Below are 23,729 nucleotides of genomic sequence, written 5' to 3' on the forward strand. Positions count from 1 at the left end.
GAGGGAAAAGACTAATTTATATTAATTAATAGTGGTTTCAAGAAAATAGAAGCTAAGTAACTACAAATACAGTTATACTGACAGCTTACAGCTTCTAAGACTCAGGGGACAGATGTTCTGAAATATTCTTCCTACAGTGGGAAACTAACTGATTTTAAGTGAGAACTTGGTATATATGTGAAAATATTACTTGATATGTTTACCTATACCAGCAAGAGACATCACTAGAGGACCCAGTAGGTCTGTTCAATTCCATTGTTCATTGAAAAATCAGTCATTTCACTGATTGCTCTGAGGCAATTCTGAAGCAGCACAGTGATACGTTATGTGTACTCAGCAAAATGATTTAATTCCCCTGGTGTCCCAGTGCTCGTACAGCACATTCTCTCTGCTTTGGTAATATTTTTCAATAATTAAATTTCTCCAATAGCTGCAAGAATTTATAAAACATCTTCATTTCATTAATTTAGCAGCCAGTGTAAAATTTTAAGCAGCAAGTGTTCCCAAACTTCAGTGGCTTTGCAGATGTTGCGATGGATAGAACTCCAGTGACTTAAGGCATATTAGTGACAGTAACATGCAATTAGTCACACCCAATTACATCTGTTTATTGTGTTAAGATGGAAAAAAATGCTTTTTAACAACATGAAAGTGACTTTAGATGATCTTGTATTCTGTCTTTGTAAAGGATCTCATCTTCCCTCCTCTTGGCTCATACCTGTCCTCAAGAATTTGAATTCTTTTCCAAATTCTTTCTACCCTCCACTCTGGCTTCCTATCTTCTGACATCACAAATAAATTTCTGTCAACCCCTTTCTGACCAAAACTGCAACTTTTTTCCAGCCACAGTGCTTTTTTGAACCTATTGATCATTCCTGAAGTCTCACCTTGTTTGACTTCTGTAACTAACTCTGGGAGCCTTTCCTAACTGAAATTGCTAGTAAGGCTAAGACAGGGAAAACATGGTGACTCAACATTACGTAAACAGGGAGAGCTTTCAGTACACTTCCTCTGAGCCTCTGGTCAAGATTTCCTAAGTGTTGCACAATCAGAAAAGGGAGTTTATATTTTTTACTTTATTGAAGAGGAGAGATGTTCCCTTTTACTGCAAGTCCTAGCCACTACTTGGTGATACAAGAAAAATAAAAGTCACGTATCTGTCTGAGAATTTTTTTAGTGCAGGCTAATGCAGAAAGCATACCATAATTATTAATTTGACCTATCTGTCAAACTTACATGTGTTCAGGGGTAGGAGGCACTGGGTTATGAACTGAAGGTCTCAAGTAGTTGGATACAGAAAGCTTACATACGCAACATCCTTAAAAAAAAGGACTGAAAACAGTCCTAACCCAGTGAAAGTGCATGTTTGTGTGTTGTGTGCCTGTGTTTGTGTTTGAACACATGCATGCATCTAGGCTTAGCTGTAATTAAAAGCTATATTTGTATTTAAAATATGTCCTCTCATTCATTAGTCTTGTATGTTGGTTTCAGAATTGTCCATAATTTTCAACGTGTTGAACACTTCTTATTTGACATGGAAGGCCAAAGAACAGAGCTATGGAATAACTGAAACCAACACTATTTTTTTTTAACAAATAGCAATACTCATTAACTGGAAGAAGGTCATTATATTGTGTAATTCCCTGCTGCTTTGTTATGTGGATAATCAGTTTACATAATGAGATTTGAGAAACAAATTGCACAAAGTTTACTAAAAAGAAGCATGAAGTGTTTAGTTTAACACAAATACATAACTATAATATTTCATCATAGTAATTAGAGTTATTTTGTAACATCTGCATATCAGGGTCCTGATGCTTCATTTATGATTAACACATAATTAAAGCAAGCACTTTATAAACCGGAGATACAAAGACAAATATTATCCTGGAGAACTTCTCATTTTAAATGTCAGTCAAATGCAGACAAAGGTCAGAGCGACATAAACCCATATTTGGGCTGCCAACAGGCTGCTAAGTTTAAGATGCATGAAATCACATCTATGCTTAATGCAATGAACTGGCACTGTTCTTTGAGAAACAGCTCACTTGTCCCCTGGGCCGTTCCCATGGTCCAAAAGTGGCCGTTACCTTCTGCTTTATTAAGTCCTTCTCAAGCTGTTCCATGTGGAAAAAGTCATAACCAACTGTACTAGGTCATTTGTTGGATACACATTGTCATCTAATGGGTCTGCTGAATGTGCCTCCGATAACATGGATCACAGGAGACACCGCTCCATCATCTGGGACTCGAGAATCACTGCTGATGATTCATGTGCATTACCCCTCCATGATGCTTGGCATATTCCCCCTGGGCCAGGCTGGCATACTCTTCCTGAGCAGTGACAAGAATGTCACCAGGGACCTACGGAGGAAGTTGTAGCAACTTCCAGGCTCCGTATTTTTAAGGTGCCATGACTGTCACAACTGTTACCTGGATGTCCAGAACTGCTTGCCTCTCTCCAGTAATTTTCCCACCTCCTTCTCACGCTAAGCATTTTCCTCTTGCCCTACATAAGACTCGAGGCACTCCAGACACGGCTTTTGCTCGTGGGTGGCGAGTGCTGTCAACCTTCTCCCTGAAGCTGCCCTAGGTGCCCAGCCTACACTAGCTGCTCTATGGGTAGTCTGTCAGTATGCTGGCTTCCCAATGTCTTCTCATCTCTCTTTCTTGAAGGTGTTAGCTACTACTTTCACCCTCTAATATCCATTACATTCCTGGAATATAATTTGGGAGTTACCATCCTAAAGACTAACTTTCTTCTGAAAGAGTTCATAGACCCAGGAGAAGCACAAGGCAACATCCCCCAGTAATGTAAGCAGCAAGAGTCATATTTGTCAAAGGCAGAAAAAAACTGTCATTGTCCCCAAAGGCAAATAAACTACTGAAAAGAAGGGAAAACCTGAAGCCTTCCCAGAAATAACAGGACCCCAGAGGCTGTTTTCCTCAGTGGACCTGTCAATACTGCTTAATATTAATATGAGAATATTCCTTAGCATTACAGCCAGGTAGTACAGTGCACTTTATCAGCACATTGCTAAGTTCCCCTCCCCTTCCCCCAGTTCAGAGTGGATGTGTCCATACTGTACATTATTTGGAATGATCCTTGGTTTTATGCCTACCCTACTGGTCTGTATGCCTACTCGCCAGGGGACCTCTCTAGCATGTCATGCATGACATCTTCCTTTTTACTTACTGCACGCATGGTAAGTGATTGTACACACAGTCTCTAGAAAAGGGACAAAGTACCCTAGCTATGCATGCAGGATTTTAGAGGTCAGAATGACACTGTGCTGTCCATAGCTGCATGCAACTGATGGTCTTGATGGTCTTGCCACAGTTGTGCCTGTTGGTCATTTTCATGCCCGATATCTTTAATACCTTCTCTAGCCTATGAATCAGTCTCTCAAGGATGGGGCCAGGTGAGCTACCACTTGCCGGAAGCATAACAATAGAGTAGGAAAAACTGCTTCCAGGACTCCTGGGATATGGACAAATACTTAAAATAGGAGAGCTGCCCTCATCATCTCCCTAGATTTGGAATGCACCCATTTTTGAGTTATTCCCACTTTGAGCTATTATTATCAGGTTAATTTGCCCCAGATAGTGAAGAGACTTCTCTGCAATTACTGAAAACAGAATTTTAATGGCATAATGCATCAAGAATGTATAGGCTACTCTCAGGCATGGTGTGAGGAAAACAAGGTGCACATGAGAGCTCTAGGACTGCTAGAATGCTCAATAAATCAAAATTTATGTAATCTTAGCCATACAACTGATTACTAGCAGGGCCCAGAACAGGTTGCTTCCCAAATGATTTGCAAGTTTCATTTTAGAGAAGGCTAATTGAATGACATCAAAAGAGAATTTGAGAATGCACTCAAAACTATACAATGTAACTGACCATGCATTTAGCACTTAAGCTTGTTGCCTAGTGCCCGTTTATTAAGATGTATAGACATACTGGAAGCCACCAAATATTTAAATTGTCTCTAGAGCGCTCTAAGACTACTCAGACTCCAGGCAGAGAACGTTACCTACACTCCATTTCCTTGTTTAGCCATTAAAGCATGCAGAGAAAGAAGTGGAAACCTTGTAGAAGGAAGATTTGTCAGTAAGAATAGAATAAACAAAATTAAGGGGTCCTAACCCAATCTGCCTCCCAGTGTCAAGTCTCCATTCCAAGCTATGGGCTGCCTGCCAATGCTGTATTCATTAACGCTGTCTTTACAAGAAACAATGAGATTAGCCTACCTCCAAAAATGCAAAAATACAGAACCAAAAAAGACGGCAAAAGGTACTTCATTTAGCCTTGACTCTGTCTTTCCTTGCCCTTCATCTTGTTGATCGAGTGCTTCTATCCCTTTCTCTTCTGCCGACATTTTGACCTCCTCTGGCAAGCACGTCCACTGCAATACTGAACAAGGCAGAGGTGCCCCCTAATTATTTATAGCCAGGTTGCCAGCTGGCTACCCAGTCTCATGGCTGTAAGCTCTGTGAAGACTGAGACCACCTGAGTACTTCCAAGTCAGGGGACACTTGGATGACTACTGACACCTGAATAGCTACTGAGAGTACCCTTCCATCTGATTGCTTACATTGGGTCACAGTCCCACTGAAATCACAGGGACCCTAGGCAAGAACTGGAGTGTACCATGCCTGGTCAATTTTAGGATAAGGATGTTATTGGGTATAAAACACATAACACAGCACACAGCTTGGTTTGATTCAATGAAGTATTCTTTTGTGATATAGCCTAAAATTTGGATCTGAGACTCTCATATGTGCTAAATAGGGGTTCAAATCTCTTGACCAAGATGTTGTGAGAGATTTCTTGTATTTTCTCATTCCAAACAGCCAACAAACACACCAAGCAGAACAACCTTTTTCTTTCGAGGTGAAATCCAGAAGTCTAGATAAAAGCCAAGCTCATTAAATGCTGTTTTGATGGTTAAAGAACATAGATTAGCAGGTTGTTGGATAGATGTGTGCAAGTTTGTTCTTGATGTTTTCCTGCAATGAACTACTAATGAATATTTTCTTTTGACAACTCTTTAATGTCTTAGTTCAACTAAATGCAAATCAAGTACAGACAGAACATGATTTTTTTACAAAATTTCTGATATTCTGCAGTATCTGTTTTCTTTACCTATCAGCCTAGTTATTTTGTCTCCATGAGACCTAAAAAAGATTCTCCTTTATTACAGAATCATAGAACCACAGAATTTCTGAGGTGTGAGGGGACTTCTAGTCCAGGAGTTCTCTAATCCATCTCCCCTACTGTCCAGTTGAGTTTTGAAAATTTCCAACAATGGAGACTTCACAAACTCTCTGGGCAACCTGTTCCAGTGTTTGCCCAACCTCACAGTAAAAAAAGAGCAGTTTTAATGTTTAAAAAGAATTTCCTGCATTTCAGTTTGTGTCCATTCCATCCTGCCCTTTTCCTAAACACCAATGAAAAGAGTCCAGCTCTGTCTTCTTTAGTCCCCTCAGTCAGGTATTTATACACACGTATAAGATCCCCCTGAGGTTTCTCTTCTCCAGGCTGAACATCCCAGCTCTCTTAGCTTCTCCTTGTATGACAGTTGTTCCAGTCCCTTAATTGCCTTTGTGGCCCTTGGCAGGACTCATGCCAGCATGCCTATGTCCCTCTTGTACTGGTGAGCCCATCACTGCACTCAGCACTCCAGATGTGGTCACACCAGCACTGAACAGAGGAGAAGGATCACCTCCCTTGAACTGCTGGTGATGTTATTGGCCAGCACATCTGCAAGGGCACATTGTCTCCTTGTGGTCAACTCATTGTCCACAATGAAGAGCCCTCTTTTGCAAATCTGCTCCCCATCTGGTCAACTCCAGCCTGTACTGGTGCATGGGGTTATTCCTCCCCAGGTGCAAGACTTTGCATTTCCTTTTATTGAATTTCTTGAGATTCCTGATGGCACATTTCTTCAGTCTGTTGAGGCCCCTCTGAATGGCAGCACAACCATCTAAAGTGTCAACCACTCTCCACAGTTTTGGATCATCTGCCAACTTGCTGAGGGTGTGCTGCTCCATCATCCATGTCATTAACGAAGATCTTGAATAGTACTGGGCCCAGAACCAACCCCTGGGGTACACCAAGTACGGACTGACCTCTAGCTGGACTTTGTGCTAATAAACATAAGTCTTTAAGCCTGGAATTTCATCTACTTTTCAGTCCACCTCACTGTTCCCTCAGCTATTCTGAGGGGAGAATATGGTCTATGAGGATGTTATGGGATACAGTGTTGAAAGCCTTACTGAAGTCTAGGTAGGCAATATGCACTGCTCACCCCTCATCCACCGAACTAGTCGTGTCATCATAAAAGCTATTGGATTGGTCCAGGTCCAGCATTTCTGCTTCATAAATCCATGCTCCCAGTCATCATCTTGCCCTTAATATATCTTGTCCATCATGTGCCTGGAAATGGTTTCCAAGATTATTTGCTCTATCACGTTTCCAGACTGAGGTCAGAGTGACTTGCCTACAGTTCCCCAGATCCTTCTTCTTACCCTTCTTGAAGACAGGAGAGACATTTTCTTTCTTCCAGTCATCAGAAACCTCCCCTGATCACCACAACAGTTCAAAGACAATAGACAATTGTCTCACAATGACATTGGCCAGCTCCCTCATTGGTCTTCTACCACCTTACCAGGATTTCTTGCATGTGGGGAATGGACTGTTCTTGAGTTTGGAAGAAGAGATCCTTGAAAATCAACTCATCCTCTTGGAGCCCTCTTCTCTCCAAGACAGTATCCCACAGAATCCCTCCAAGCAGATCCATGAACTGGCCAGAGTCTGCCCTCCTGAAGCCCAGGGCTGTGATCCTCCTGTTTGCCTTGTTCTCTTCTCTCAGGATCCTGAACTCCACCACCTCATTGTCACTGCATCCAAGGCTGCCCCTGACCTTCACATCCTCTACTGCTTCTTCCTTGTTTGCAAGTGTAAGTTCAGCATAAAACCTCATCTTGTCGGACAGATGACAGCCTAAAGGTTCAGCAAAGTGCAGGTCTTAGCAGCCACAGAGAGGGGTTGCAAGACTTTCTGTTGGGAGGGGGTGATCCCTTCATAGCAGGAAGGTGCCCATCAGGAGTGCTAGTTGCATCAAATGCAGAACACGCATGCAAGGTATGAAAAATGATAGCTCTTTCTTTCTACCTCTTTTTTACCCTGCTGGAAAATCTCATGTGGTGAACAGGAGCGGAATTCACAAATGGTTTCAAGATGACAAAATTGCCTTTATTGAATTTCCTGTTCACTACCCCAGACTTGCCAGTCTCCACTGTGCAAGGCAGTGCTGCTGAAAGGACAGGTGAAGACAATGCTGGTCAAAGGAGTGCCTTTGTTGGCAGCCTTAGTAGCTGGCTAATGAACATTTTGTTTTTCTTTAAAGAAGTTATGCCTACTCTTATACTGCAGTCAAGAACACAAGATGTGTTTCAAATTTGCATAGTTCAAAAAAAATCTCAGAAAGAGAGGACAGACCTCATTCATTTATAAACCATGTATAAAACAGTCTTGAGAACTGTGAAGGCCTGGAATACTTAATGAGGTATAGACACACGTATTCAAAAAGCAAAGGAATAAAAGGAGCAGCGGAGAAAAACATAAATAAAAGGAAAGCTATGCAACACCAGGCTGGAGGCCAGTTCTGTGTGCAGAAGCACTCTGCAATTTTAGTACCTGCTACAGCTAATGACACTAGTGAATATTGGAAATTAGGATTTAAAAGCTGATCTATTATGTACCACTTACTTTGTGACATTCTTCATCCTACATAGGGCCTTTTTTCCAGGTAGTTGCATTTATTATTTTTTCTGTTCCTACAAGAACACAGCATAACAATTCCCTAAATGATTTCTCAGCAGGCCCAGGTGATGCTTAAGAAGTAGAGTAGGAGGACTGACAGAGGTTGGAGTGAATGTTTCAGAAGGCATCACTGAATGGGCTGAGAGTATGGCAGATGCCTCCTAATAATTCCCACTGTTGTGGTCTGAGATTTGAGAAAAATACTAACCACTGGACACAGGCCCACTGATGGATTGCTGGTGACTATGCAACCACAGCTTCAGCTGTGCATGATATGTTAGCAAACCACACATTCACAATAGAAAGTGCGATTTTATATTTTTCTTACTGACTGTGTAAGCTTTTGTCCTTTTCATACAGAGATACTCTCTGAGAGAGAACAGTTCTCCTCTGGCTTACACCTAACAGTCATTTCTACCCAGCTGTGCAAAGCAGGTATGTGCTGCATTTATCCTTATGTGTAAAAAATACATTTACACTCAGATGTAAATGATGGCACACAACTGCAAAGCAGTGTTGAATGTGCCTATGGTATTCAGGTGGAAAACAAGATGCGTATCCTATGAGCATTATAAGTACGTATTTATTTCGATTATATTTCAGGTTATTGAAACTTTAAAATGTTTCTTTACTTCAGGGAAGTATCTGCACATCTGTTCTTCCAGTAGCTCTCTGCATGTCATCGTGCTTTTCTCAGTCACCCTTCTGCTTGTGGAGTTCTTCAGGACCCTCCACATTTATCTTAACTCTGTGGAGAAGTACAAGGCTGCCTCCTTTTTATGGAAGCCTTATTGTAGCATGAGGCTGGGCAACTGTGTCTCACTCTCCTAGCCCCAGTCAAGTACTTCTGGACCTAACAATAAGTGTCTTGGAATCCCATCTGAAGGGGAGATCATATTTTCTCTACCCTTCCCATGTTCATATCAGAGACCTGACATTTCCCCCAATCAAATACACAAATCACTAGTCAACAAACATAGGTCATCATCAACAAACAAACCTTTTCTCTGTCAAGCTGAGACTTATCCATAGACCTTAACAAATTAAGCCTCACAACCCTAAAGAAGGCAGTGTACTAAGTGCCTTTATTTTGCAGTGAGGCTGACTGTGGTACCAAAAAGTTCAGTGAGTTCCCCCAGGTCACAGAGCCGGTCAGTGACAGGGGCAGAAGGAAAGTTGGTGTCCTTGAGGAAAAAAACCTGTCCTGGCTGAAGCTACAAGCCTCAGCATTTTTATGTGGTCTAAGACAGACAGTTTTGAGATTCCTGGGTCTGGCAAAGTCTTGACCTCTTTCCTTTAGTGCAAGCTGTGAAGTCCACTTCTCATGCCTGGCAGCTGTGGACTGCTGGTTTGATGATTTTGAGGGTCTTTTTGTAGCCTTTTAATGACAAGAGCCTTTCACTGACATGGATGTTTTGGAAAGAATATTGATTTACTCCAAACTGTTTGTAAGTAGTACTGCTTCACCGCATGGAACTCTGTCTGTTTTTGTTGAACTTCAGTATTTTAAAGGCACCAGGATTTGTTTTAATATTTAAGGTGAAAGAGATAAAATAAATGCTATTTCTTACTGTGGCACCCATCACAGACAGCTTATGTCACATGCACCATTTGTTTATCAGTCAGAGGACACTCAGGCATGCCCATTGCAATTACTAAATTCCCTTTTCCAAGTACAAATCACTGTTTATTCATAGTGAGACACACTTAAACAATCTGAATTTGCAGTATGCCGAGCTGTGTGAATAGTGCGCTGATTTCTTTTAGGAAAAAGTAAATGGCTGTTAAAACAGCTGCAGGTCAGCCAGCAGTGATCACTCTGCAGGGACACATGCTGCACCAGTAGCAGAGTGAAAACTTCCAAAACCACCTGAGTCCGTTAAACTTTCGTTCCTGTTCATGCAGAGAGGTTAGCTTTTCTCCTCTCCTTTCATAATAATTTAGGAACATTGAGAGCCTGTAGAGGATGTCAGTTTTCAAATAAAGTTGAACTAAAGCACACAGAACTTGCATTCTCATTATGAATTTTCAGGGTCTCCCAGAGCCCAGCAAGCTTAGTGTTTAATGGAAAAACAACTATAATGACTAGTATTAATATTATTAAGTCTTATGGTGATGGCAATCAAGAGCCTCAGCTAGGATTGAAGTGTCTTCTTCCCCTCTCTGTATCCCACTGAGGAGACATAAAATAGCTCAGAAATGATGCCTGACAAAAAGGACTTGCTGCCTATGCAACGCTTGCCTCTTCTCCAACGTGCTTCCTTCTCACTTTGCTATTCAGCATGCTGTGCAATACACTATGACTTCCTCTTGTGACCTCTCACATGATGATTATTCCTCTATGAGTTTCTCTTCTTCACCAGTTTATTTTCTTTCTTATCCCATTTTTCATCCCTATTTCAGGGACCTACATCCATTTCATGCTCACTTGAACCACTGGTTTTCCATTCTTACTTAGCCCCTTTCCTTCCTCATCCTACTCTTGGGGACTTTTCTGTCTTTCATGTTTCTTTCTTTTGTACTTTCTGTGCCATGTACATTGGGCCAGATTTCTAAGGCAATATTCAGACTAGCCAGAAATTGGAGTTATCTACATGGCCTTTCTACACGTGCTGTGCCTATATAAAAAGATGGGACTTAGAAGGGATGGTACCAGGAAATCAGGAAGAGCAATGATCCAAATGTCAATTCACTGCTCCATGGTCACATTATTTGCCTCATCTGCACCATCCTTTTATCCCGTGTGGCTAATTTACAACACACCGCTTTTCTTTTCATCTAGGATCAGAGTGACTGAAAGCAGGGAAATTCTTATTCTGTAAAATTTGCACCATATTCATATTAGTATAGCTAATATTTCTCTGGCAGGTATGCTTTACAGTCAAATGGAGAAGTACTATACTTCCATAGACAGCTGTGACACAAGAACAGAAGTGGCAGATGCCCAATCCCCAACTTCTGGAAAAGAAGGCACTCCTGCCTGCTATCAGCTGCCCCACTGTCCCTGGAAGTCTGGCCCCTTCTACAGTCATGTGGTCTGTTGTCTCCACCTCAGCTATTTTGTAAAACATCCTCCCCCACATGTTTACAGGTTGTTCTGTGACTCATCAGTTGCCCCATCCAACTTAGCCAAAAGTACATCAAAGAGGAATTCCCTTCCCATTTCAGACAGAGGGTCGCCTTTTTGTTTCAGCTACCGTGTGTCTTTACAGAATCACAGGATGGTTGAGGTTGGAAGGGACCTCTGCAGGTCATCTTGCCCAAACACCCTGCTCAAACGGGGCCACCTAGAGAAGGTTGCCCAGGACCATGGCCTGACCGCTTTTGAATATTTCCAAGGATGGGGACTCCACAACTTCTCTGGGCAACCTGTGCCAGTGCTCAGTCACCCTCACAGTAAAAAAAAAATGTTTCCTAATGTTCAGTGACAACCTCCTGCCTTTCAGTTTGTGCTCATTGCCTCTTGTCACTGGGCACCGAAAAGAGCCTGGCTCCATCTTCTTTACACCCTTCTTTGAGATACCTGTAGACATTGATGAAATCCCACCTGAGCCTTCTCTTCTCCAGGCTAAACAGTTCCAGCTCTGTCAGCCTTTCCTCATAGGAGAGATTCTCCCATCCCTTGGTCATCTTAGTGGCACTTTGTTGGACATTCTTCAGTAGCTCCGCATCCGTCTGGTACTGAGGAGCCCAGAACTGGGCCCAGTATTCCAGGTGTGGCCTCACCAGTGCTGAGTAAAAGGGAAGGATCACCTCCCTTAACCTGCTGGCAACACTCCTCCTATTGCAGCTCAGGATACTGTTAGCCTTCTTTGCCACAAGTGTGCGTTGCTGGCTTATGTTCAACTTGGTATCCATCAGGAACCCCAGGTCCTTCTCCACCAAGCTGCTTTCCAGTTGGTCAGTCCCTAGCATGTACTGGTGCATGAGATCATTCCTCCCCAGGTGCAGGACTTTGCATTTCGCTTTGTTGAACTTCACGAGGTTCCTGTCAGCCCATTTCTCCAGCCTGTTGAGATCCCTCTGGATGGCAGCACAACCCTCTGGTGTATCAGCCGCTCCTCCCAGCTTTGTGTCATCAGCAAACTTGCTGAGGGTACACTCTGCCCCATCATCCAGATCATTAATGAAAATGTTAAACAGGATCAGATCCAGAACTGACCCCTGGGGTACATTGCTACCTACTGGCCTCCAGCTATACTGTGCCACAGATCAACTGCCCTCAGGGCCTTGGCTGTTCAGCCAGTTTTCAGTCCACTGTCTACTCATCCAGCCCATTATTCATCATCTCTATGAATATCTTATGGTAGCTTATTCATATATGATGTTCTCAAGACAACAGTATGATGGTAAAGAATAATCCGTACTCATCTGAGGAAATAGGGGCCCTCATAACTAATTTCGGTGCCATCAAAAAGGCATAATTAGGTGTAGGTTTAATCATAAATGTTCCAGGACAAAATCACTTTAAAGAAATCTTATTTTACTACCTTTTGGCAAGGAAAAAATATTCACTGATAATTTTTAACCTGGTAAAAATTGACATTTTTATATGACCATTAGAATGTAAAAAAAAAGAAAACAAAAAATCACAGTATTTAAACAAATAGTTTCAATGGTTCTGAATACAGCAAAAATATCAATATTTACTGAGGAGAATACTTCAATCTTTTATTCAACTGTAGTCCTTGTTTCTTTCAAAGCTCTTTCTTGCTGCCTTCTGTAACCTGCAAGCGTCTTGGTTTGCAAGTCGGGTTACAGGTCAGCTTCTGTTCATATCAGCAGTTCACATTTTAGTGGCTTCAGAAAGTGGATTTCCACTGCCAAAGCTTCACACCCTGCCAAGGGGCATAGCAAATGGCTTTTAACTGAAGCAGAGGCATAGACATATTTACTGACAGACTGCTACCACACACATGTAAGAAATAAAACTCCGGACAATCAGTTTAACTTATGTCCTGAGGAAGTTTATTAACAGGGTATGGGGGGTGTTGGTTGTTAATCAGGCTTCTCCAGCCTTTTCCCTTTTTTCCTCAAACAGTGCTGTCCCTTCTGCACCTGGTCTTCCTTTCACTGCTGCAGGATGGGGCAGAAAAGGGAACAGACCAGGGCACGCTTCTCTCTTCTCCCTCCTCAGTCAGTCAAATGGAGAATTTTGAAACTTTCTGTAAGGCCATCAGCCTGAGGATAAGGAAACACACCTGGCAGAAGCCTGCACCCTGTAATAGTCTTACTGCTAGGTGCGAGCTCCCCCAGAGCAAAGCCCAGAGGCTGCCCTCGTAAGGCTGCTGTGCCATCCTGCTGGGCTCAGGCCCCTGTATGTGGGCGCTCTCAGCGCGGCTCACAGGATGGAACTTTCCTCTGGAAATCCCTGGGGCACGTTCTAGCTCATTCCTGTCCCCCATCCCTTTGGTGCCCCACCCCACCGTCCTTGAACTTCCCCCACCCAAACACACTGCGGCTTGTCCCGCAGCCTCGTAAAGTGTGGGGCTCCAAAACAGCCTTTGACTTTTGTTTGATTATTTTCTGCTAGAATTTAACTATTCATTATTATTAAAGAATGTTGTATACACAGTATTCTTACACGTTTTGGATGTATATATTTAACTTATATCTCTTTAGAAATGTATATGTTTATATGACATAACATATATAAATAAATATAATTTGTATCTTTGTATCAATAAATAATACACACACACATATACAGTGTATAAACTTTTATATATGAGCACTTCCTGGTCAAAAGGAAATGAACAGCTAATTAGAGGTTGTTCTGAGATCACATGGGTATGATGGTTTCAAGAAATGGCAGGCAGCCAATCACAGAGCAATATGGAAACATGGTGTATGATGTCAAAAATAGCGGCCTCCATGTATGGGGTGGGCAGGGGCTTCCAGTGCTGATCCACTTCTGGATCAGCTGGAAGGTATGGCTGGTCCGGGCAGCCAATCGTAGGGCTCCTTTTGAGCACATGGTATAAAATGGTATTAGGAAACAGCCTTCAGCCAATCACAGAACAGTATGAAAACATGTTCCTTACCATGGTTTACAAAATGGCAGCTCCCTGCCATGAAATGTTGGACAACCCAAAATGGCGGCCCCCAAGTGTGCAGTGGGGAAGGACTTCCTGTTGTGATGTGCACCTGGCTGAGTTGGCAGGGTCGGGTGGGAATGCCAGCCAATCACAGGACACTCCGTGCTCCCATTGGGGAAGGGCACTTTACAGAATGACAACCCCCACGGACAGAAAGGGGAGGGGGCAAGCCAACCACATGACCGGAAGAGAGGCGGGACTTCCAGGAGCAGCAGGTTAGATGATGTCACCAGGGGGCGGAGCTTCACCAGAGCCAGGGAGAGGGAGGCACCTCTTGTGGTCCAGGATTAACCTTGCCCTGGTGCTCCTGGGAGGTGCTGAGTAAAAATCTTCCACCTTACGAGAATAAGAACACAACCGCATTGTTGTGTTAGAAGTGATGGTCTGATACTGCTACATCTGGTCTAGTGAAAATCTTTTCCTCAGTCACACAGCATTTTTATTTTTTCTCAGAGAAGGCCTCACTGTGTTCAGTGATGTCCTGACTAGAAGGATGTGTTAAAAGAAGAAAGAAAGAAAAAAATTAGCTTTTCTCTGCATCAAATCTGTTCTTGTTGCAGAACAGATTTAGTGGTCTGCGTACTGCTGAACAAGGGCAGTTTTGTAAGGACTGTGTCGTTCTGGCCGTTCTGGCCACCTTCGGTTCAGAAACAGGGTTTACATGTACATAAAAGGTTATACTTGGAACTTCATAATCTGCCCATAGGCTGATGCTAATCGCTGCTTTATCTACTTGTGGGAGCTGGATTTGCAATAAACCAGAATCGTTCTACTAAAAAGCACAAAAGAAAAGAATAAAAGAAAAAGAAACAATATATTACATACATCATATATAGATATATTGCTTTAACTTTTATCTATTTTGTTATTATTATTTACTATGCTTTAAACACTGTGTGAATGTAAAGATTTCATTTGTATCTGTGAAAATTTACAGAAAATAGGGATGGGAGAAGTATCCTGGCCATTGTCTGCCTAATCCTTAATTTAGCGAACCTGCTGTGCCACTCTGGGTAAATGAGACATGGAAGCACAAAGAAACAATATATAAGCAATATGCTCTTCAAGCTGAGAAAGTATTAGTATAAAAAGGGCAAATTATAGAACCGGCTAATGACTGTAATAGTTCCCAAGCTTAAAAACAGATGCATGCTCAATGCTTTACAATTCTTATATAAAAGCATTTACAGTCTTGCAGAGACATAATTGAAAGGCAAAACAAAGAAACCTTTAATCATAGCTGGAACATATTTTTAAAACACCAGAAAGGTAGGGGCTGGCTGGTTGGAAAATGAATAGTAGAAAAAAATGGGTCCTACTCAACCCTTATTTTTTCTAGGGTAACTCGAAACCATTACTTGCTACAGAGTTGCACTGAAGCCAAAGGAGAAATAATTCCTGTTCTCTAAAAGTAACATCAACAGCACAGAACAGCTGGCAGCTGGAGGTAATCCTCAGCATGAGGTCTGCAGCGATACAGGGTCCAGAGTTCAGCCTCTCTCCTCAATGTCAACGGGTTTATGTCAAACACTGGCCACTACAGAAAGTTGTCACTATGGCAGGAGTGCGCTGGGCAAAAGAGCTGCGAGGGGCTGGTCTTCATGTGAACACTGATGCCGGGACGTTGGGATATAATGAGATGTGTATAAATGACATGGTGTAAATCAGATGGGGTAACTCTAGCACATGAAGTCCTGAGTCTGTTTTGCCTGTTAGACATGGGTCATGGCATTAAATGACTCTCATGAGAGCAGCCATGGTAAAGGGTGTTTTCCCTGCATCATTATCAAGAAGGCCAAGTCTTATTTTTATAGACAGCCTTCAACACCAAGTCCAGCCGTTGCTTTACTAACACCCTAACTGGCCTTTGAAAATATGTTCCTGACTCAAGGATGCAAGCAGCTGCATTCCTGGGAAGTGTTAGATTACTGTGTAACATACCAGAATTACTTTTTATTTCTACTTTCACCATGCGGGCAAAGCAACTGGTGAACTTTAGTTAAAGTCTTGTATGTAAAAGGAACACAGAGCACTGCCCTCTCAGGTTTTTCATGCAACTTTTCTTTTTTTTTTTTTTTTTTTCCCCCACCATACTTAACAATCTCATGAAGTGTTACGACTTTTACATCAACCAGTCTTTGATAATCCTTTCAGTGAAGATGTATTTCCTAATATCCAATCCAAACCTCCTCTGGTGCAACTTGAGGCCATTTCCTCTCATCCTATCACTTGTTACTTGGGGAAAGAGACTGACCCCCACCTCACTACAACCTCCTTTCAGGTAGTTGTAGGGAGTGATAAGGTCTCCCCTCAGCCTCCTTTTCTCCAGGCTAAACAACCCCAGTTCCTTCAGCCGCTCCTCATAAGTCTTGTGCTCTTAACCCTTCACCAGCTTCCTTGCTCTTCTTTGGACACACTTGTCATGGTTAACCCCAGCCAGCAACTAAGCCAGCAACTAAGAACCTCACAGCCCTGTCCTCAACTGGACAGGGGAGACAAAATATAACAAAAGGCTTGTGGGTTGAGATAAGGACAGGGAGAGATCACTCAACCAATTACTGTCATGGGCAAAACAGACTCGACTTGGGAAAAATGAACTTAATTTATTGCCAATCAAACCAGAGTAGGGTAATGAGAAATAAAACCAAATCTTAAAACACCTTGCCCCCATCCCTCCCTTCTTCCTGAGCACAGCTTCACTCACAAATTCTCTACCTACCCCATCAAGCACTACAGGGGGACGGGGAATGGGGTTTGTGGTCAGTTCATCACACATTGTATCTGCTGTTCCATTCCCCTCAGGGGCAGGACTTCTCACGCTCTTCCCCTGCTCCAGCACGGGGTCCCTCCCATGGAAGACAGTCCTCCATGAACTTCTCCAGGGTGGGTCCTTCCCATGGGCTGCAGTTCTTCATGAATTGCTCCAGTGTGGGTCCCTTCCATGGGGTGCAGTCCTTCAGGCACAGACTGCTCCAGCGTGGGTTCCCTGCAGGGTCACAAGTCCTGCCAGAAAACCTGCTCCAGCGTGGGCTCCTCTCTCCACAGGGCCACAGGTCCTGACAGGAGCCTGCTCCAGCACGGGGTTCCCACAGGGTCACAGCCTCCTTCGGGCACCCACCTGCTCCGGCGTGGGGTCCTCCCCGGGCTGCAGGTGGAGATCTGCTCCCCCGTGGACCTCCCTGGGCTGCAGGGGGACAGCCTGCCTCACCAGGGTCTTCCCCATGGGTTGCGGGAGAATCTCTGCTCTGGTGCCTGGAGCACCTCCTCCCCCTCCTTCTTCACTGACCTGGGGGTCTGCTGAGTTGTCTCTCTTACATGTTCTCACTCCTCTGTCTGGCTGCCATTTCTGCGCCCACCACAACTTTTTTTTCCCCTTCTTAAATCTGTTACCCCAGAGATGCTACCACTATTGCTGATGGGCTCGGCCTTGGCCAGCAGCAGGTCCATCTTGGAGCCGGCTGGCATTGGCTCTGTCGGACACAGGGGAAGCTTCCAGCAGCTTCTTACAGAAGCCACCCCTGTAGCCCCCCCACTACCAAAACCTCGCCATGCAAACCCAATACAACGCTGCAGCACCTCAATATCTTTCCTGTAGTGAGATGCCCAAAACTGAACACAGTACTCAGATGCAGCCTCACCAGCGTCGAGTACAGGGGGACAATCACTTCCCTGCTCCTGCTGGCCACACTATTTCTGATACAGGCCAGGATGCCGTTGGCCCCTTTGGCCACCTGGGCACACTGCCGGCTCATATTCAGCCGGCTGTTGACCAACAGCCCCAGGTCTTTTTCTGCCGGGCAGCTTTCCAGCCACTCCTCCCCAAGCCTGTAGCACTGCATGGGGTTGGTGTGACCCAAGTGCAGGACCCGGCACTCGCGCTTGCTGAACCTCCTACAATTGGCCTTGGCCCATCGATCCAGCCTGTCCAGATCTCTCTGTAGAGCCTTCCTACCCTCGAGCAGATCAACCCTCCTCCCAACTTGGTGTCATCTGCAAACTTGCTGAGGGTGCACTCGATCCCCTCATTCAGATCATTGATAAAGTTATTAAACGGAACTGGCCCCAATACTGAGCCCTAGGGAAGACCACTTGCGACCTGCCGCCAACCAGATTTAAATCCATTCACCACAACTCTTTGGGCTCAGCCTTCTAGCCAGTTTTTTACCCAGCGATGAGTACACCCAACCAAGTCCTGAGCAGCCAGTTTCTTTGAGAAAATGCTGTGGGAAATGGTGTCAAAGCCTTTACTAAAGTCCAGGTAAACAACTTCACAGTCTTTTTCTCATGCACTAAGAGGGTTACCTTGACATAGAAGGAGATCAGGTTGGTCAAGCAGGACCTGCCTTTCCTAAACCCATGCTGACTGGGCCTGATCACCTGGTTGTCCTGTATGTGCCACGTGATGACAGTCAAGATGATCTGCTCCATAACTTTCCCCAGCACCAAGGTCAGACTGAAGCCTGTAGTTCCCCAGATCCTCCTTCTGCCTCCTGTTGACACAACCTAAGTGGGATTCAGCTCATGGATTAGAATACACAAATTGAAATGTTAACATTTGGGCATACACTGGTGCTCAGTATCTGATCTCCCATTATAATCAATGGAGAGCGAGATGCTACATGTGGAGTCTAGAGAGCTATTCAGTTTATTCTCAAGCAGGCACATACATCTGACTGGCCTAATTTGAAAGCTCAATCTTGTTTTGCTTCTCTGTCCTATTGTCTTTCCAGCAAAGTTGGAAGAACTGTAGCAGAGGCAAAAACAACATGGAGCCAACAAACAATCCCACAAACATGAGACATGATTACTTCACTTTGTTCTAGTTACCAGTGCTGGAGGTTCATACATTCTCTAATTTCCTTCTGAATTATCAATGCTTCCAGAGTGCTTCTGGAGGTCTTGTTTTCCACCAAAGCTCAGTAAGAAGGTTGTCTCTTCCTCTCAAACGGAGATGATGTGTTTCTCACTACAACATCTCTTGCAAATGTGCACTACATAGCATGATATTCAGTATTTGTCTTGAATTTGAAGCTGAGCCATTTCTTGATAGAAGTATTCTAGTGTAAGCACCTCTTATCAGGTCTTCAGGATCTGGCCTGCCTCTACACAGCTTTGAAGGGTCCCAGAAGTGCTGAGATGAGCCCACTTCACAAGCTGTGGCTGTGTCCTGAAGTACAGACATGTACAGAAAACCTGTGGAACCTCCTTCATATAGAAGATTTAGAGGCTCTGACTTCAGAGTTCATCACCACTTACACACTTGACAGGAAAATATGGTACCTGTCTTTGTAAAGGCAGAAAGGAAGGACAGGCGTGCCTTCAGAAATCTCATGGAGAATGATTTTTATTTACTGGGCACTATGAATTAAGTCCTTCAGCAATGGAGTGGAAAATGTTTTTTTTATAATGATTGTGCAATCTATTTTAAATGTAATGCTTGTGAGCTGTTTGAATACTGAGAGCATCGGCAAAGGTTAAAAGCTCATGGCCTCTGACCCCAGATACCACCAAAGATCAGATCAGCATTTGGACTAAAAAATTTGAAGTTATTGGTATGATATCAATTTATAAAATCCCATGTTATCATTATTCTGTGAATTATGTAGATATTGCATTAGTATATGTGCTTTTATTTGCTGGTTTTATTAAAAATAACTCTGGAAATGAACATATACTTATTATAGAGTTTATTATTTATTCTGTGTGAGAAATTTCAATAATTTCTAATTAGAGAAGAGCTCACCTACCCCCTCCAGGCACCCAGGCAAGTTAAGTTCTTTCTGCAAAATTCTAAGCTGATGTCTACCAAGAACGTGCTGATTACAGTTAATCCAGTTCAGTACAGAAGATATCTGAATAAATTCCTGTGATTCCTTCTACCCTAGCTTGTGATTTTATTTTAAAAGAAAACCACTACCAACAGAAAGGGAGCTGAAGAGTATTGTTTTGTAGTGTGAAGTACAAGAAGCTTTGAAGATATCCAGGTGACATGTATTCATGGCTTTATCTTTGAGCAACTTCAGTTACATGAGTACTTTAAGTATGTCAGGTACAATTAGTTTTTAATGAATCCATAATGAGTCTAATTACATTCTGCAATTCAAAATTCTGTCTAATTTACTTCCTAGTCAAAGTTGCCTGCTTGCTTTTCTTACCTGCTGTTGTCAGGACAGTATTTACTGCCTTAATTCCCTGAATGATGAGTCTCTCTTGTTTGAATGGGAATCAGTGATTTCTGGCTTGAAAAGCAGCAGGGCACAGATGTACCAACTCTTGAACAAATGGATCAGCCAGCACATTACCTTTAAGAACTGATAATCAACCTCTTTTATGTCTTTTAATAACAGTGAAAAACATCTGAATACACAAATATATATCATCTTATTTTGATTATAGTAGCTCTTTTCTCTTATTGGCTGGAGTTGCCCTTTTGTAGTGTAGCAGCATAAACACATTCTCAAGGGATGGTGAAAAGTAGCTGCCAAACCAAATTGAAATTCCTCATAATAATAACCTCCCTGTGTGAAACTTAAGGGTCTTCTTAATGTGCTGTAAAGTAGCACTTTGCAGCCTCCACAACAAATAGAACAGACATATTCTCAGCAGGTTTAGGGGAGGAGGGAGGGGATAATCTCAACCCCAGCTGAAACAGGGTTACAAATAAATTATTTCTTGTATTCAACAGAGTCAATGCACAGTTTTAGGCTTGCAAAGAGGTTAAGAAAAAAAAAAAATCAATGTAGTATACAAATGAAGAATCAGAGCCTAATAAAATTTATGCAGAAAAAAATTTATAATCTACATGAGAAAATGTAAAATAAATATTAAAGGTAACATAGTAAAGAAAAAAGGTGAAAAAGCATTCATTTCACAGCAGAGAGGATACAAGTCGTCTTACATAAGTGAAAGCAGATTTTTATCTATACAAATTTTGGCACATATCAGTAGTGTTAATTCTGATGTAAATTATGACAGAGGTTTGTCCCTTAAGTCCTAACTCAATGTATATTAAAGTTATTCAGAAACAGTGACTTTAAGGAAACCTATTCTCTTTTGGAAAGTATCTCAATACATATACTGCATACAGGAAAAACAAAAAAGTCAAATAATATTATTTGCCTAAGAAGCTGGGGAATCTCTCTGGGCTAAAAAAAGGCAAAGAAATAAAATGAAAATGATGTAATTTGTCTTTGGCAGGAGAGGAACAAATGAAATGATACCGATTTAAGTTGGGGAAAGCAAAAATGGAAGTAGAAAAAGGCATGAAAAGGCAAGAACAAGAGTTCTGAGTAAAATTCTTTCAGTTTTTCCCTAGGCTAAAAATAAATAGCTAAATAAATGCATTAAAACATTCACAGCTTTTTTCAAAAGAAGAAAATAATCCTTATTTCACAGATAAGTGAACTGAGGGGATGCAAACTCAAGCAAGGAAGGTAGTCATGCTTTAGGATGCCTACCATCAAAAATCAGATTCTTCAAATCCTGTTTATCTGCTGCTTCACCCTGGGGTATCTAAGATGCTGATGCTGAAGTTCTGGTTGCAACCTGACCAGAAGCATCCCAGGGCTGAATACAACTAAGCCTTACTGGAATTCAAGGAGAGGTGCTCTTCTGATTGCCTCATCCCAAGGCCTTCATCCCCTAGAAGTTGTTCAGATTATGTTAGAGCACCAAGCTCTGCTCAAGACACCAAAGGATCATACGCTGTTGGATCCTCAATTTTCTTCCCAGTAGTTCAGAGACTAGCAGGCTGTAGGAAAAAATAGGTCTAACTCTCACCTGAATCTCCACCTGTCTCAGTTTGGTAAGGAACAAGCCATGCAGTATCCTGAGATAGGGCCTTTCTATTTCTCCACATCGAAAATGTTCTTCTTTGCTTGAAATGATTAAATATTCATTTGACCATAGAGGGGGAAGAGGGAGTACATTGATTTGATCTCTCTCTGGGCCAATAGTTAAGGCTCTGAACTCTAATAAGGGAAATTTGGATTCCCATTTCTGTTCCAGACAACTATTTCTGTAGGTTATGTTAACAATCCTGGAATACAGATCACCTCCTCCACAGCAATGAGAAACAAAATTTTGCTCTTATTTATGTCAATAGGAGTTTTAGCATCAACCTCAATTGGACCAATATATCTTTTAAAAAAAAATGTCACCCAATGTTTCCGTATTTTCTATTCACTTTCTAGAAATCATACTTTCTCCTAGTTTTTTCTGTCCTTCTCAGCTGCTGCATATTGGCCCCAGGAATTAATGGTAAAAAATTTCCTTCATGAGTGCTGTCCTCATGTATCTGATCTAAACCCCCTGAAATCAGACCCGATGTGTCTATCTGCTTGTTAAATAAGTTTATCCAGCTGCAGTCTATGATAATGCAGTCAACCAGAGGAAGGTGGTACACCTGAGTTAACTTACTGTGCTTAATGTATTTTTCCTGACTGCTGGCTTGCTGCTTATCTAAAAAGTAAAGTTAATAATGGGTCTGAGGAAAAGTGTATCCAAGATAGCTCACCAGATGTTTGGAGTTTAGAAAAAGTGACTCTAGCACATTAGTCTTCTATAAAAGCTTTAATCTGAATATATATTTAGAAAGCTACAATGTAATTGTTATTGTTAGGAGAACCTTGCTCACTGAGAGGTACTCATGCTTTCTTAGTGGTAATTACAAATTGTTTGTTTTGCACATCGAGGTCTAGTATGGAGGATGTGACAGAAGGTGTAGGCAGTGATTTTTTAAAGAAAGCAAGCTATCTCCTGCAGAGCTCTTTTTTTTCCCATCTTTACACCCATAGGCTTCAAAAAGCGTTAAGACTCAGTATTGGAGAACTGCTTGTTAGAATCAGACCTGTAACAGTTTTGTTCATTCTGTTGAAGCCCTACATATAAGAAATTTGCTGATCAGTATTCAACAACCTTGAAATATAGATGCAGAGAGTCATAAATACATGGCTGGAAGGGGCCTGGTAAAGATGTCTAATCCAATTGCTTGCCCCAAGGCAAGATCAAATGCAGCTAAAGTATTTCTGACAGCTGTTTATCCAGTCTATTCATAGGAATGTCAGTGATGGATATTGTACAATGTCTCAAGACAAGCTGTCCTCAAGACAAAGAACAAAATTTCAAACTGCAGTCTTGTGTTCTAGGACTAGGAGCTAAATGACAGCTCTTTGAGAGCTTTGTCATACTGGTACTTATCCTGATTTACAGTAATCTACATATCATCCATAGGGTGTTGAAACTATATCTCCTGCATGATGTGCTGGCAGTTGGGACTGTGTGAGGTGACTGGAGATGTATATGGTGAATTGATTTTCAGAAAAATGCGCTTATGAAATATAAAACCTTGCTATGTGGTTTAAGGATAACTACCTTAAGGATGCTATCTTTAGCCATATTAAGAATGGCTATAATTCAGCCATAATAAGATGCGGGCATCTTGAAACAAATCCAGATGGTTTTGCACCACAAATATCATTAAAAGGTGGGAGACTTCACATTCAGAAAGTTACATGCACGCTTTAGAAAGGTATGTACAGCTCTGCCATTTGATAGAAATGATTGTTGAAGGTATAAACTGCAGTGCTGTTAGCCTAGGATATGTGAGCACTTGGCTGAAAACGTAGTGTTACCTTAAAGTGAGTATGCCAATGGTATTAAATAAAACAAACATCTCACACAATGATGTATGTGTGGACTTCACTGTTTTTTTTTCCTTTGTCTACTTTCAAATACCTACTTGACTTAGTAGGCGTTTGAAAATAGACTAAGAAGATAAAGGTTCAAATTATCTTTCATGA

This window comes from Accipiter gentilis, chromosome 18 (genome assembly GCF_929443795.1).
Source record: "Accipiter gentilis chromosome 18, bAccGen1.1, whole genome shotgun sequence".
Taxonomy (NCBI): Eukaryota; Metazoa; Chordata; class Aves; order Accipitriformes; family Accipitridae; genus Astur; species Astur gentilis.